Genomic DNA, 15,532 nt, shown 5'->3' on the forward strand with positions numbered 1-15,532 from the left:
ATCAATAAATTAGAGAGAGTGCAGAGACGATTTACTAGGATATTACCTGGGTTTCAGCAATTAAGTTACAGAGAAAGGTTGAACAAGTTAGGTCTCTATTCATTGGAGCGTAGAAGGTTGAGGGGGGATTTGATCGAGGTATTTAAAATTTTGAGAGGGACAGATAGAGTTGACGTGAACAGGCTGTTTCCATTGAGAGCAGGGGAGATTCAAACTAGAGGACATGATTTGAGAGTTAGGGGGCAGAAGTTTAAGGGAAGTATTTCTTTACTCAAAGAGTGATAGCTGTGTGGAATGAGCTTCCTGTAGAAGTAGTAGAGGCCAGTTCAATTGTGTCATTTAAGGTAAAATTGGATAGGTATATGGACAGGAAAGGAGTGGAGGGTTATGGGCTGAGTGCGGGTAGGTGGGACTAGGTGAGATTAAGGATTCGGCACGGACTAGGAGAGCCAAGATGGCCTGTTTCCATGCTGTGATTGTTAAATGGTTATATGGTTATATTCATTTATCTTTTTTGCAGTTATCAGGGTACAGTGAAAATCTTGTCTCGTGTATTGTTCAGACTGATTAAATCATTACATAGTGCATTGAGATAGAACAAGGTGAAGCAATAACAATACAGAATGAAGTGTTGACAGAGAATTTATGAGGGGTGATTGATAAGTTTGTGGCCTAATGTAGAAGGAGTCAATTTTAGAAAACCTAGCACATCTATTTTTCAACATAGCCCCTCCTACATTTACACACTTAGTCAGCAGACATGGAGCATATGGATCTTGGACCTCCAGAAAGTGTCCATAGAAGGGGTGATTGATAAATTTGTAGCCTAAGGTAGAAGGAGGTGAGTTATACAGCTCTCGTTACATGCACAAGCAGTTCAACCCTTTCAGTGATTATGCCGAAAGATAGAAGTTAATAACTCATCAGGAGTGACTGATAAGTTTGTGGCTAAAATTGAAGCAGATGAGTCGGGGGGAACATTTTGCAATGAGTCACCACACTGCAGCACCATCTTGCAGGTCATCATTGTAGATAGTCAAACAGGAAGTCGTAATGTACTTTCCCAAAATGTCTGCATGTTTTGTCGATAAATTTCTATCAATCTCATCCAAAGCATTTGAATTTAAGCTGGTTTGTCTAATTCCTGACAGGATGACTAACTTGGACAAAATCCCCCTTGATCTTTCCAAAGCAATTGGTTTGATAGATTATTGAACCCTCTGCAAATTCTCTTTTATTGGGCAGTTCTTTGGAGTCATCCTCAAATATTTCCAACACCCAGCATCGAAAATCAACTACTCAAGTTCAATACTTTCTGTAGCTCTGTAGCAAGAATAATGATTTTCAGGATCATGTTGGTCATATAAAAGCATTTTTGATATTTACTTACAGAGGGGAAATGCTGAATGTTGTGATCAATGTGACTCTGGCACAAGAAATTGATATTATCAAAAAACATTAATCTTGATACAGCGTTGAAAACTCGTTTGTGCAGAAGAAGCAGCATCGGATGGCTGCAAGCAGGCTACTTCTAAAAAAATAGAGCTATATGTGGCCCCACTTGTTTGATTGGAAATCAAGTGTTGGGCAGCTCACATGTTTCACAAATGACAAAGTAAAGTTGCAATCTTGTGTGAAGTATTGCCTTGGATTAATTCAGTAATAGAGAAAAAATGTTAAGTGCTTAATTGGGTTTCTTGCAATATGATCATTACAGAGATTGGCAGTAACACACACCTTATTAGCCATGACTTTGCAAAATCAAATGATGCTTTCAGGCCACTAAGGTTACCAAAGTTGTGATAATTCTTTGCTGAAGTTTATTCTGATGATATTTTTGATTTAATTATTTAAACTCAGTCTGGTACAGCTGAACTTACAGTTGATTGTTGGAGAGTTTGGAAAATGGCTGGGATAGAAATAGAAGGTTGAATAAAGCAGCTCAGGGCATTTTTAAAAATTTGCTTAAACGTTCTTTGTGCTCTGATTTAAATTATGCAAATAGTGTAATAGCATTCTTTCCCTATATTAAGAAACTCTATGTTCAAAGAAAACAGTTGGCTCTGGGTAACAAACGGCTGCTTTTGTATTGGCTGGATGCCTTCTATGGCACTACCTATCAAAGCACTGTGAAAATGTCTGAATTGCTCGAGTTGTATCTCTTCACTAATTATGCAGTGAGACTGATAGAATCATGTGAAAATTCATAATCTGCTTTTCTTTCCCTTCTGCAACAGGGTTCAAAGTTCAAAATTCAAAGCAAATTTATTATCAAGGGACATGCAACTCACCAGATACTACCCTGACAGTTAGAGTAAATACAAACAAACACAATAGGATCAATGAAGAACTGCACACAACTAAGATGGACAAACAACCAATGTTGAAAAGACAACAGGCAATGCAAATGAAAATAGAAAAAAAAGCAAAATAATAAGTAAATAAGCAATAAATGTCACAAACATAACTTGAGAGTGCTTGAAAATGAGTCCATAGGCTGTGGAATCAGTTCAGTATTGAGGTGAGTAAAGTCGAGTGACATTATCCCCTCTGGATCAACAGCCTAATGGTTGAAGGGTAATGGCTAATCCTGAACTTGGTGGTGTGGAACTTGAGACCTCTGAACCTCCTTCCTGATAACAGCAGCAAGAACAGTGTATGACCTGGATGACGGGGGTCCTCACTTTCCTGTGGCAACACTCCTTGTAGCTGTACTCAGTGGTGGAAAGGGCTTTACCTGTGATGGACAGGGGCTGCATCCATTACTTTTTGTAGGCCTTTCCATTCAAGGGAATTGGTGTGTCTATACCAGGCTGTGATGCAACCAGTCAGTGTACTCTCCACTGCAGGAGCATAAAGACTTGAAAAAAAATCAGAATGATTTAATACTTACTGTGTTTTGTATACATTAATGTTACAGTGAACCTGTAGTTAAACAAAATATTTAAAAGCATTTTTTGTTTTTTCAGAATTAACAAATTTTTGAAAACGTTTATGAAATTATTGTAGGTAGAAAACATTATTTAAGGACCATCAGGTAACATTGCCTAACTACTGTGAAAGCCACTATTGAAATAATAGTAACTTTTATGAGTGAAGCAATTGTCATACAAAGCTAATACATTCTATTTTGAGTGAAAGAACTTAGTGTAGTCTTTCATCAAGATTCGTGTTGCAGACCTTATCAAGGTATGGGTTGCTCATTACAGTATATGTTAGTCTAGGTGAAATCGGACTCATGTTTCATATTACTGTAAAAAAAACACTTCATTTACATTTTAACATAATTATTTTATTCTCACAAACCTCATGATCCTATATATTGCCTTTCGATTTGTGCTTTAAGTTCTTCACATCAAAGTGATCAATAAATCAGACATTGCTACTAATTTCCAAATTCATTACTCAGTTCTCTGCTTACTCAAAGAATACAGATCAGTCAATAAAACCAACCCTCCATGTCATCCCACCTGCGATAGTAAATGGCAGGAAACACCCATATGCCTCAGTTTTTATTCAAGACCCTAGATTTCAGCCATCAATGCCCAGATCTCAAAAATACACAAATACGCAGATGCACACGCACAAATATTGTAAGGTTAGAATTTTATTTGTTTGTAGAGTGAGATGTTGGTGGCAGTGCCAGCATTTGTTCCACATCCCTGAATATCTTTGCAAAAGTGCATCTCATTGTATGGTTTGATATATAAATGAAGCTGAATTTGGCGGGCCTTTGCTGGATCTCCTGCATTTGTTGCGGTGAAAGCAGAAAGCCGAGCACACATCATAAACATTGCGGTTACAGAGTAAACATGTAATCCGAACAGACACAGTCTGAATCAGGATTGAACATTGGTCTCTGAAGCTGTTGATGTACTTATTGTTTCCTCTGTAATCTGTGGTAATTTAAAATTTTTATGCTATTGATATTGCTACAATATATAAAGTAACCAGTGGAAGTTTAAAAAAATATATATTTCAATGGTTCAGTGGTTCCATTTAATGTGTATAGTATACAACCTGATATTCTTACTCTCCGCAGACATCCACAAAATTGAAGTAAAACCCCAAAGAGTGAATGGTAGGAAATTGTTAGAAACCCAGAGTCTCCTCCCACACACAAGCAGCAGTGAAAGCATCAGCTCTCCCTCTCCTCTTCTGCACATGCCTCAACAAAAAGCACCAGCTCCTCACCCCACCCCCGCCACTACCTGCCATACAAGGGATAGTATAGCCCTCAGAGAGAACGTGATCTGGTTATTTCGAAGTTCAATGAGAAATGGTTATGAATGCAGTTTAAACATTTGACATTTCATTTCTGGTGATCATAAATCTAAAGTTATCTGGTGTTTCTCTAGCAATAGCAGTGACATGTGTACACATTTACAGATCAGAGTGATCATTATTCGAATCTGTTCTTCTATTAGCGACTACAATAGAATAAAAAATCTGCAATACTATTGCATTGTTATTGTTTGTTAATAAGTGCATGCAGCAAGAATTTGTGCACTAGGAGTGAATTTACAGTAAACAGAAGAGTACTTGATGCAGAATTTAGCAGTCATTCAGTTTAGATAATTTGCCAAAATAAAAAAAGAGGATACAGTAGACAGTTTATTACAATCTACACAGAGGCCACTTTGTTAGGTGCCAATGTATGTTTGTGGTCTTCTGCTGCTGTACCCATCACTTCACGGTTCGAAGAGTTTTGCATTCAGAGATACTCTTCTGCACATCACTGCTGTAGCATGTTGTTATTTGAATTATTATTGCCTTCCTGTCAGATTTAACTATTCTGGCCATTTTCCTCTGAGCTATTTCATTAACAAGACATTTTTGCCCACAGAACTGCTGCTCACTGGATTTTTTTGTTGTTTTTTTTGCACAATTCTCTGTAAAATCGAGAGACTTTCGTGTGAAAATCCCAGGAGGTCAGCAGTTTCTGAGATACTCAAACCATCCATTCTGGCACCAACAATCATTCCATGGTCATAGTCACTTAGATCACATTTCCTCCCCATTCTTATGTTTGGTCTGAACAACAAATGAATCTCTTGACCATGTCTGCATGCTTTTATTCATTGAGTTGCTGCCAGATGACTGGCTGATTAGATATTTCCATTAATGAGCAAGTGTACAGGTGTAACTAATGAAGTGGCCACTGAGTGTGATGACTTTATTATTATAATTTTGATCATGGATAGGAAAAGTGACTATTTAGATGTGGAATAGTAGATGACTAAGCCAGACATCCCTCATTTGATAAAGTTCTTGGCCAAAGGTTGACTGTTTTGCTAACAGTTAAGATATTTATCTTCAAGGCTCATTAACCCATAGCATGCTGCAGTCTTTTCCAACTAATCACCTCAGGGGAAATAAAACATTGTTTGGCACTTGATAGATGAAAGAGGAAGAAGCAGGATGTGACTAAGATTATGACAATAGAATCTCTGACTGACATTATCCATGAGTGGGAATGCTTCACACACTAGCAGTTGTTCACAAAACATCTGCTTTTTTAATTACTCTTTGATGTGCAATTACATTTCTAATTGCTTTCAGTCATGCTCAGACCTTCCGAATCAATTGATGGATATAACTGTCATTAAACCTGCAGCTGTATTATCTGTTCTTTCCTGTTGCCATTGGTTTTGCTTAGTAAAGGAGTATACCTGATAAAGTCTGATGTAACCATCAAATTCAGTCACCTTACATAGTTTTGCTCCTTGGCTGCAAAATTATTCATTTAGAAGCAATGTAGATCCGTGGGTTTACATTTGAATGCAAACTACAATCTTTAATACAGACAAGTGTGAGGTATTGCATTTTGGAAGGAAAAACCAAGGTAGAACATACAAGGTAAATGGTAGGGCACTGAGGAGTTCAGTGGAACAAAGGGATCGAGGAATACCGATACAAAATTCCCTAAAAGTGGTGTCATAGGTAGATAGGGTAGTAAAGAGAGCTTTTGGCACATTGGCCTTTATAAATCAAAGTATTGAGTATAAGAGATGGAATGTTATGGTGAGGTTGTATAAGGCATTGGTGAGGCTGAATTTGGAGTATTTGTGCAGTTTTGGTCACAGAATTACAGGAAGGATATTAATAAGGTTGAAAGAGTGCAGAGAAGATTTACAAGGATGTTGCCGGGACTTGAGAAGCTGAGTTACAGAGAAAGTTTGAATAGGTTAGGACTTTATTCCCTGGAGCGTAGAAGAATGAGAGGAGGCTTGATAGAGGTATCTAAAATTATGATGAGTATAGAGTGAATGCAAGCAGGCTGTTTCCACTGAGGCTAGGGTAGAAAAAAACCAGAAGACATGGGTTAAGGGTGAAGGGGAGAAATTTAAAGGGAACATTGGGGGGGGTGCTTCTTCACACAGAGTGGTGGGAGTGTGGAATGAGCTGCCAGATGAAGTGTTAAATGCGAGTTCACTTTTAGCATTTAAGAGAAACTTAAAAGTACATGGATGAGAGGTGTATGGAGGGATATGGACTGGGTGCAGGTCAGTGGGACTAGGCAGAAAAATAGTTCGGCACAGCCAAGAAGGGCCAAAAGGCCTGCTTCTGTGCTGTAATGTTCTATGGTTCTATGGTTTAGTCATTTGTCTCTGATTTATTTGGTGGTGTTCTGACATTTCTAAGTGGTTCAATACACACAAGTTATTTGTTTTGTTTTCAGACCAAAATGCTGAGGATATAAACAAAATAAATTGTACTTCAGAATATTTTTAGGTAAAATGCTAGTTCTCCGAAACAAATGAATTATATAACTAATTTAGCTTCAGTTTTTAACTGAATTACAAGTTATTTCCTATTGTAAGTTTATCTCCAGTGTAGTGTGCATTAGAATCATGCAAGCAAAAAAAACTAAGTTGGATAGGTATTTTTTCTTTAAGTAGTTAAAATCTACTTGATGTTTGTATAGTGTTGCCAGTTATGTTTTGAATTAACTTTTTCAGATTGATAGCTCAACATTTCATTTGAAGTTGCTTAAAATCTACCAATCAAGATCTGATGGTGTATTTTCATCTCTGACCTGAATGATAAGATCCCTGCAGATTTCATGCTAGGTGGAGAGAATTAGAGTTAAGTAGCAAGGCACAATTTAAAAAAAAAATTGGAAGAAAATTAATTGGAAGAAAAACTAATTGGAAGAAAACCAAGCGAGTTGGAATGCAAACCTAACTTTATTTTTACTTTGAGGCATGTTCGTATGATGTAGTCGAGTAATGACACGCCATTTACGTATTTTTACATATAACCCCCAGTACATTATGTAAACAACAAACAATGCTTAATCAAATAATATATTTACAATATTACTCAAATATTACTGAAATATTAAATACACAACAGAAGGGCAGGTGAGACTTGTGGCTGTGAAACAACCTCAGATTCTGGGGTCTCCTCTGTGGTGGTTGTAGGAGTTGACTTGGGAAGTGGTTCTGATAGCTCAGGATATCTTTCCTCTCTGTTCTCCAAGATGCTCCACTAGCACTTCCATGATTAGTTGTCCTCTTGAGTTTGATCTGGAAATTGTGTCCTCTAAGAAGCAGAGCTCATCTCTGTATTCACGCTGCTACTTCTGGTGGGACACACTTCTGTGGATTCAAAATGGACACTAGTGGTTGTTGATCATTAATGAGGGTGAACTGTCTCCAATGCAGGTACTGGTTGAAAAGTTTTGCACCCCAGACTAGCTCCCCGGTCTCTTTGTCAATGTGTGTGTAAATTTTCTCTCCAGTGATAAGGGAATGTGAAGTAAAGGCCACGAGGTGTTCATTTCCTTCATTCATTATATGTGACACGACTGCAACTACACCTACATTACCGGACGTAGCTTCTCTGGATGATGTGGACTATAATGTGTGAGTACCGTGTCTGCCTCACCATTTACTTTGCCTTTTGGAAAATCATGTCACACAGCTTTCTCCACTGCCATTTCTTCCTGATCTGTAGTAATAGGTTCTAACAGTAGGCAGATTTGGCAGGATCCTGCTATAGTAATTGACAAATCCCTAAAAGGACAAGAACTGTGACACATCCCTTGGCCTTGGTGCATCTACCACTGCTTAAGCTTTCTCAGCACATGTGTAATCCTTCTGTGCCAATAATGTGACCACAGTAAGCAATACTTGTTTTATAGAATGCATACTTGTTGCGTTGTGCTCTGAGCCCATAACCTTCTAATCTTTTTAACATTGTCTTAAGATTTTGGAGATGTTCCTTGCCATCTAAGTAACTCTGAATGCCTGGACAGCTTTGCAGCACCTGGTTCATATTTCTGCCAGAGTTCAGGTGCAGATGCTACTCCAGAAATAAGCCAGTTATAACAATAAAGCCCTTTGTCAGTGTTTATGGTGAGAAACAATTTGGATGCTTCTTCCATCATTATCTGTAGGTAGGCCCCTGCAAAATCAATTTTGCTGAAGTGTTTTCCTTCAGAAAGGTTTGTGGAAGTATCCCCTATCCTGGGCAGAGAATATTGATCTACTTTCAGTACTGATTGTTAGTGAACCTAATATAACCACAGATCCTGACATACTTCAAATTTATTGGCGATTGGGAGCACTGCCATCGCCCATGGGCTCGATTCAACCTGGGAAAGAATTTCTTTTACCTCCATATGATCTAGTTCTCTGGCTACTTTATCACAGATGGTATAAGGAACCAGATGTGCTTTCCAAAACCTGGCTGTAGTACTTTCATTTAGCATTACTTTACACTTGGTATGTTTGAGTTTTTCCAGTGACATCTTTGAACACTGCTGTGGCAGCATCCAGTATCTCTCTTCATTTGCTTTCAGTTGAATTTTTTGCAGAGGATGTGGCATGCAAATGGTGGATGGATCTCCAATCAAGCTGTAGTTGTCGCAGCCAATCGCAGCCTTACAATGCTGACATTTCTATTTTTACCACATAAAAGTCCAATGTAGCTTGTTGTTTGTTGTACTTCACTGTTAGAAATGTCATTCCCACAGGAGTTATTTCTTATTCTGTGTAAATTCTTAATTGAATATCTGCAGGCTTCACTTTAGTATCTTTGAAGTGTGTTAAAAATCATTTTGTGGAATGACTGAAAGAGCTGAGCCAGTGTGCAATTTCATTTTAATTAATTTGCCATTCATTTCTGTTGTAAGCCATACTGCGTGTCTCGTGTTAGTTGTCATATTGTCTATCACAAGGTACCCAGTCCTGTGGCACTCTTACTATTATCAATTTTTTTTATCAATAACATGCAGATTAGTGCTTCTTTTGAAATTGTAATTTGAGTTTTTATCCTTTTCTCTTCCCTGTGCGGTCCACTTATTTTTGATGCCTGACGTGCTCTTTGCATGTGTCCTGTTTTGTCTGCTGACTTTCTTGTGTTTATGACCTGTTCCATGTTCTGCAGGTTTCAGTATTCTGGTGAATGTGACTTCTGCCACACTGGTAACACCATTTATTCAGCCAGGCCAGATTCTGTTTAGATATTGCAATTTTGTTCAAACTTACTTGCATTCCTGACTGCAATTCAATGGTGTTGTTTTCCATTTATCCAGCAATTTCAACTGCACTTTTAAATGTAAGTTGTGCTTCAGTTTGGAGCCATTTTTGAACCCTTTCTTCTAAGATTCTTCAAACTAAGCAGCCTCTCAGAAATGTTAAGCCCATTACTGAACTGACAATGCTCAGACAATCTCTTCAATTCTGCCACATATGCTGAAAGGTACTCCCCTTCCTTTTGATTCCACTTATGAAACCTAAAGGGTTCTGCAATCAACAATGGTTTCAGTTCCAAATGTTCCTGCATTTCTTTCACAATATCAGCTCAGCTCATTTCAGCTGGTCTGGCTGGCGTAGTCAAATATCTGAGCAAACTCTATGCTTTCCCATATATTACACTTAGCAAAACTGGTACTAATTGAATGTATATGTCTTCCCGATGTAGCATGCCAGTTCTGCTCTTTTTTAAATTAATGATTATTATCAGCTGGTGGTCACTGTTTATGAACCTGTGCTTTGGTCAGTTTTCTGCCCTTTGCAAAGAAAACATGCTGAGCTTTTTAAGAACTTGACCATTTCTTACTGCACATTTTTAAAACTTGAACGTTTAGCTGCACTTTAACAGGTAGATAGTTATCTTAGATTTGCTCCTCATCGGCACTGTCATGTTTTGTAGCTCCAAAACATAAAACTAATTGGAGGGTAATTGGAGGAAAACCAAGAGAGTCCAGAATGTGAGTCTAATTTCATTTTTACTTCAAGTCAGGCACGTACATATGACATAGCAACTTAATGACGTATGCCATTTATGTACTTTTACATATAACGTGTAAAGCATTATGTAAATAACACAGAATGCTTAATCAAACAATATATTTACAATATTACTCAAATTTTACTAAGATATTAAATACACAACACTAATTGCAGACTGCTATCTGTATATTGAATAGATGTGCCTACTGCAACTCTAGTTAGAAGTAAAATTGATAACAAGGAATGATATTACTCTTTAAAAAATTAAAATGTTCATAAAATCAGGTCAACAAATCAGCATGATTATTTCTGATAATGTTCTATCTTTATTCTCAGGTATGCCATTTTTAAAAATAATTTAGCAGGAACAATCCTGTGCAGAAAGATAAGAGTTTCCTCAGTCTGTCAAGGCTGAAATAAATGACTTAATATCTGGCATATAGTTGTAAAATTTAAGTCATGAAATGAACAAATGAGTCACTTATTAGGCTATTAGGGCATTATAATTCAACATAATTGCAGCTCCATGTTTGGATATTTGATGTCAATTCAGCGAAAGGAGGCACTTCTTTTAGTAGGAATTCTAGGCAGCTTCTAGAGTAGGTTTCATGGTGAGCACAACTTTGTGGGCTGAAAGGCTTGTAATGTGCTGTAGATTTTCTGTGTTCTTAGGGTAATGTGAGAGAAAATATCTTGGAACATTTGACACCAATTTTTGTCCAATCAGTGAGAAATATAAAAAAGGGGATATATTAAAAGGTGATTAAAACATTAAGTACATTACTATTATTAATGACATCTGCTATGTTGTGTCATTTGAAGATTAATTTCTAAATAGCCTAATCTGCTGCCTCATGAAGATCTGCCATTATAAGATTAAACATGGAAGCTCCATGCAGAATCCTGTTCTACGTCCAATTAATTAAATTGATAATTTCTCATTAGTGTGTGTGTGTATTTGGTTGGCTGTCTTATTGCTTTGATTTTCTTCAAAGATATAGCTTTGGTTGTGAACGATTAAAGTATAAAGATTGAGCAAAGTGTTCTATAAATGGAATTCTTCCATACAGTACTTTTTTTTATCTAAAAGCATAACAGCTGTTAAGATTCACATCAAACAAATGATAACATAACAGAGCCAAATTAACGTGTAACTTGGAAACAATGCTATATGTAATTGGGGGAAATTGGGGGAAGTATATTTTTTCTGAACTGTTTATGTCACTTCAAGATTAACTTCAAATGTGCAATAATATCTTTGATTTCATTGTGGGGGCAAAGAAGTACAAGTCCAAGTATACCTGTAAATCACAAAGTGCTGGAGGAACTCAGCAGGTAAGGCAGCATTAATAGAGAGGAATGAACATTCAATGTTATATTTGTAAATCACAAAGTGCTGGAGGAACTGAGCAGGTCAGGCAGCATTTACAGAGAGGAATGAACAGTCACTGTTTCGGGCCGAGACCCTTTATCCGGTCCTTACTATTCATTCCTTTCTATAGATACTGCCTGACCTTTTGAGTTCCTCCAGCATTTTGTGTTTGATCCTCTGGATTTCCAATATCTGCAGATATTCTTGTGTTTCTATCTGTAAATCATTTTAGTTCATGTTCTTTTGAAATTGATGCTTAGTTTTAGAAATATGTGGTCACTTGTGATGCAATAGTTGAACGTCTTTTTGCCAATTAAGGCAAGTGAAGGAATTTACATTGAAATCCCATAAATAATAGCAGTTCTTAATATCATTTGTCTTTACCAAGGAAAGCATTATTCATGGCATTTATTTGTGTGATTCAGCTGAATTATATAAATTGTTATAAGTGTCCATCTCAGCAGCAAAATCATATTGTTGTATTTCATTTCTTAAATCTTTACATTCCGGCAGAGAAAGTCTATAGATTTTTTTTTATATATACAGCTACTGTAGCTTGATCGTTTGTTCTACATCATAGCACTTCAGTTCATAAACACACCATGGGGATAAACAGTGCTTTGAAATAAATTCTTAATGTTCAGAACTCTGATGATTTCCACAGAACAGTTGATAGATCATTTGTGCATAGTGTTGTGTGTATGGACTTACTAACACATTCTTAATGCAACCTACATATTTTTGTATTATTTTTGGGTTGGAAAGAAGAATTCAATGTACCACGTGTTTCCAATTGCCTTGCAGGCCTGTACCTTAAGTTTTATGAACAATAGCATTATAATCCGTCTGTACAACAATGTTTACTAGTTTCATGTAATTAAAAATCATTTCAATTTTCTTCTGACCTAACTGAACAAACATATATATCCACTTGATTCTCTGTCTACAGCACCGTGTCCACCCACCTAAACAGTACCACAACCAACTTCATTGAAATATTAAGATAACTGAGTTTTAACTTTCCAGTATGGAATAACTAACAAGAATTTTTTTGGGTTCTTAAACCTCTTATGAGAGATGAGACTCAAGACATTAAAATAAACCGGAGATGCCGGTGAATGAGCCTTTTGCCAGTCATGGAAATGCTTATGGCCCTAATAATCATATTTCCATTGTTATAGATGTTAGGAAGTGCAATGCAGAAGATTTTTATCATTGTGCCTGCAACACCACGCTCTACATAAAGTGAAACAATTGGAAGATAAGGTTTTATTTTTATGCAGTATCACTAATGATAAAAATAGTGTTGCTCTTTTGGCTTCTGCAGTTCTATAGATCTGTGTTTGTACACTAGTTATCCATTTAACCTAATGGTATTCATTTCATGCACCTTTTGCCATCAAGAGTAGGTTTATTTTTAATGCCCCATTTACACAAAATGCTGGATCGTTTTGCATATTCTTCAAAAGTTGATTTCAGGTGACATTGAAACTAGCTTCTGGAGTGAAGGTTCTCACGTCTGGGTTTGGAATAAAAATAGTTGCAGATCATAAACTGAGCCATTGTCTAAGCTCCTGATTCCTAATCCATTCCTTTTGGACTCATGGTGTAAGTAACTTTTCAACTAGCTCATTAAGCATTAGGATGAAGGGAGGAAAGCTTTCTGGGATAGTTTTTAGAGCACTTTTAATCAAGTATCATTATCGATATAGATTTATCAAATTTATCCGCTAATCCCTAACTCGAGCTGTTCCTGATAGCCTCCTAGTGCTGTCAAATTTCTAAAAAGAAGTCTTAGAAAGACTGTAGAATGGACACAAAACTGAGCAGCTACAGTAGCTAAGCAGTTATTGCAGCACTTTAAAATGCCAATCAGTTACCAATTGGTGTTCAATTCCTGCCACTACCTTTAAGGGCTTTCTGTGTTCTCCCCGTGACTGTGTGGCTTTTCCCCAAGTGCTCTGGTTTCCCACACACTCCTGGTTAGTGTCAGTCAGTTATCGACTTGCTACATTGCCCACAGCACAATCCTTGGACTGTCTTGGTCATTGATGCAAATGACCTATTTCACTGTACTTTTGATAAATATGTGACAAATATAGCTAACCTATAATCTTAATCAGTTTATAAGTTAATAATGCCTCCTACATCCATCAATTTCTAGGGCAGATATTATCCATTGATACCTTTTTATTTCTTCATATATGTTTTTTAAAAATCTACTAGTCTAGTTGGATCTTTGATTTTTCAAAGCACATAGTCCAAATATTCTTGCTAAATGTGTATAATTTGCAGAGAAAGGCTCTTCAGACCGATGCTGTATGATTTTTCTCAATGGGAATCTGAAGGATGCAGCTGGTTCCATCCGGTCATAAATAATTTTTAAAAATGGAACAGATGGAAGTAAACAAACTTAAACACTTGTATGTACTCTTGTCAAACACCTGAATTAATTGATATGTATTTTGATAGACTGTGGGAGTTCTCTTCTATTGAAATCACTAGATTATCAGTTCCCACTCCATGTCCAACTCTGAGTAGATTTTTCTGTGTTGATTTAACACTGGAAGGCACAAGAAACACTATTCCTTTGGGCATTCAGTTGAGATTCTGAAAATACTGACATCAGATCCTTGTTAGGAAATTGATCACAACAAGTTGCTCAGAAATGGTCAGATAGTCATGCAGAGGGAGCAATGTGTTTGATTTTATTGTTGGTGAGAAGCAGAAGGGTTGGGCCTTGAACAATATCAAGCTAAATTCTGAAATATTGACAAATTAATTTTGAGTGATAAAGGTGGGATGCAGTGTTTATGATCATAGCCATAGAATGCACTTTAAGTGTCCTAGTACCATGTTCATACAAATAAGGCAAAAGAGGGTAAAAAAAAGTATCTCATCAAAAGAAAAGGCTTTCACAAGAACGACAAGTGGTATAAATTAAGAAAAATGGATGGTTTATATAAAGCAACATTAATAAGTCAGGAATGAAGCATAAAAAGGGAGATGAAAACAGCTTTTAAGGGATTGTAAAACCAACCAGACTGTAAGTTTTTATGAGCATAAGAAGAGAGTTGATGGGTGCAGGTGACATAAGTAGATAATCAGAAAGTTAGACTCTGTGTATGTGTGTGTGTGTGTGTGTGTGTGTGTGTGTGTGTGTGTGTGTGTGTGTGTGTGTCGACCATGGGTACTGTGCCTCTGATAGTCACTGGTTTGTCCAGCAGCTTCGACTGTGGCTATTGCTGCCGATCCTGGAATGGCAGGCTCTGCCACAGTTGCGGCACGTGTAGGGTGTCATGGATTTGTTGTCCGCTGTGCTCTCCGTTTAGCTCTCCGCTCCTCAAACTGATGCAGGATCACTCATTCACCTTGCTCTAGGTGTTGCTGAAGATACCTCGCCATTTGTTGCGGTCATCTGCTGTGTCCTCCCAGCACTCTATGTTGATTTTTAAGGTTTTCATGTCACACTTGCAGAGGTGCTTGAAGCAAAGCTGGGGTCTACCAACATTCCTCTTGTCTGGTGCTAGTTCTCCATAGAGGATACACATTAGACATGAGGATATGTAAAAGTTCCTCAGTATCCAGTTTGTTGAAGGAGTCATGAGTTTACATTAAGTGGCAGAATAAAACATATTTTCTAAGGAATAGAGTCACATAGAGAGGAAGAATCAGAATCAGATTTATTATCACTGTCTTATATGATTTAAAATGTATTGCTTTGCAGCAGCAATACAGTGCATAAGATTACTATAAATTACAAAATAAGTAGTCAAACAATGAATAATGAACTTTATAAACCATATTAAAGTTAAGGTACAGTATCTGCACTAAAACAATTTACAAATTAATGAGGACAAGTACAGCTCCTGAAAGTTGTGCATTGCCTGGTATTACTGTGATGCAACGCAACTTG

This window comes from Hypanus sabinus, chromosome 4 (assembly GCF_030144855.1).
Source record: "Hypanus sabinus isolate sHypSab1 chromosome 4, sHypSab1.hap1, whole genome shotgun sequence".
Classification (NCBI taxonomy): Eukaryota; Metazoa; Chordata; class Chondrichthyes; order Myliobatiformes; family Dasyatidae; genus Hypanus; species Hypanus sabinus.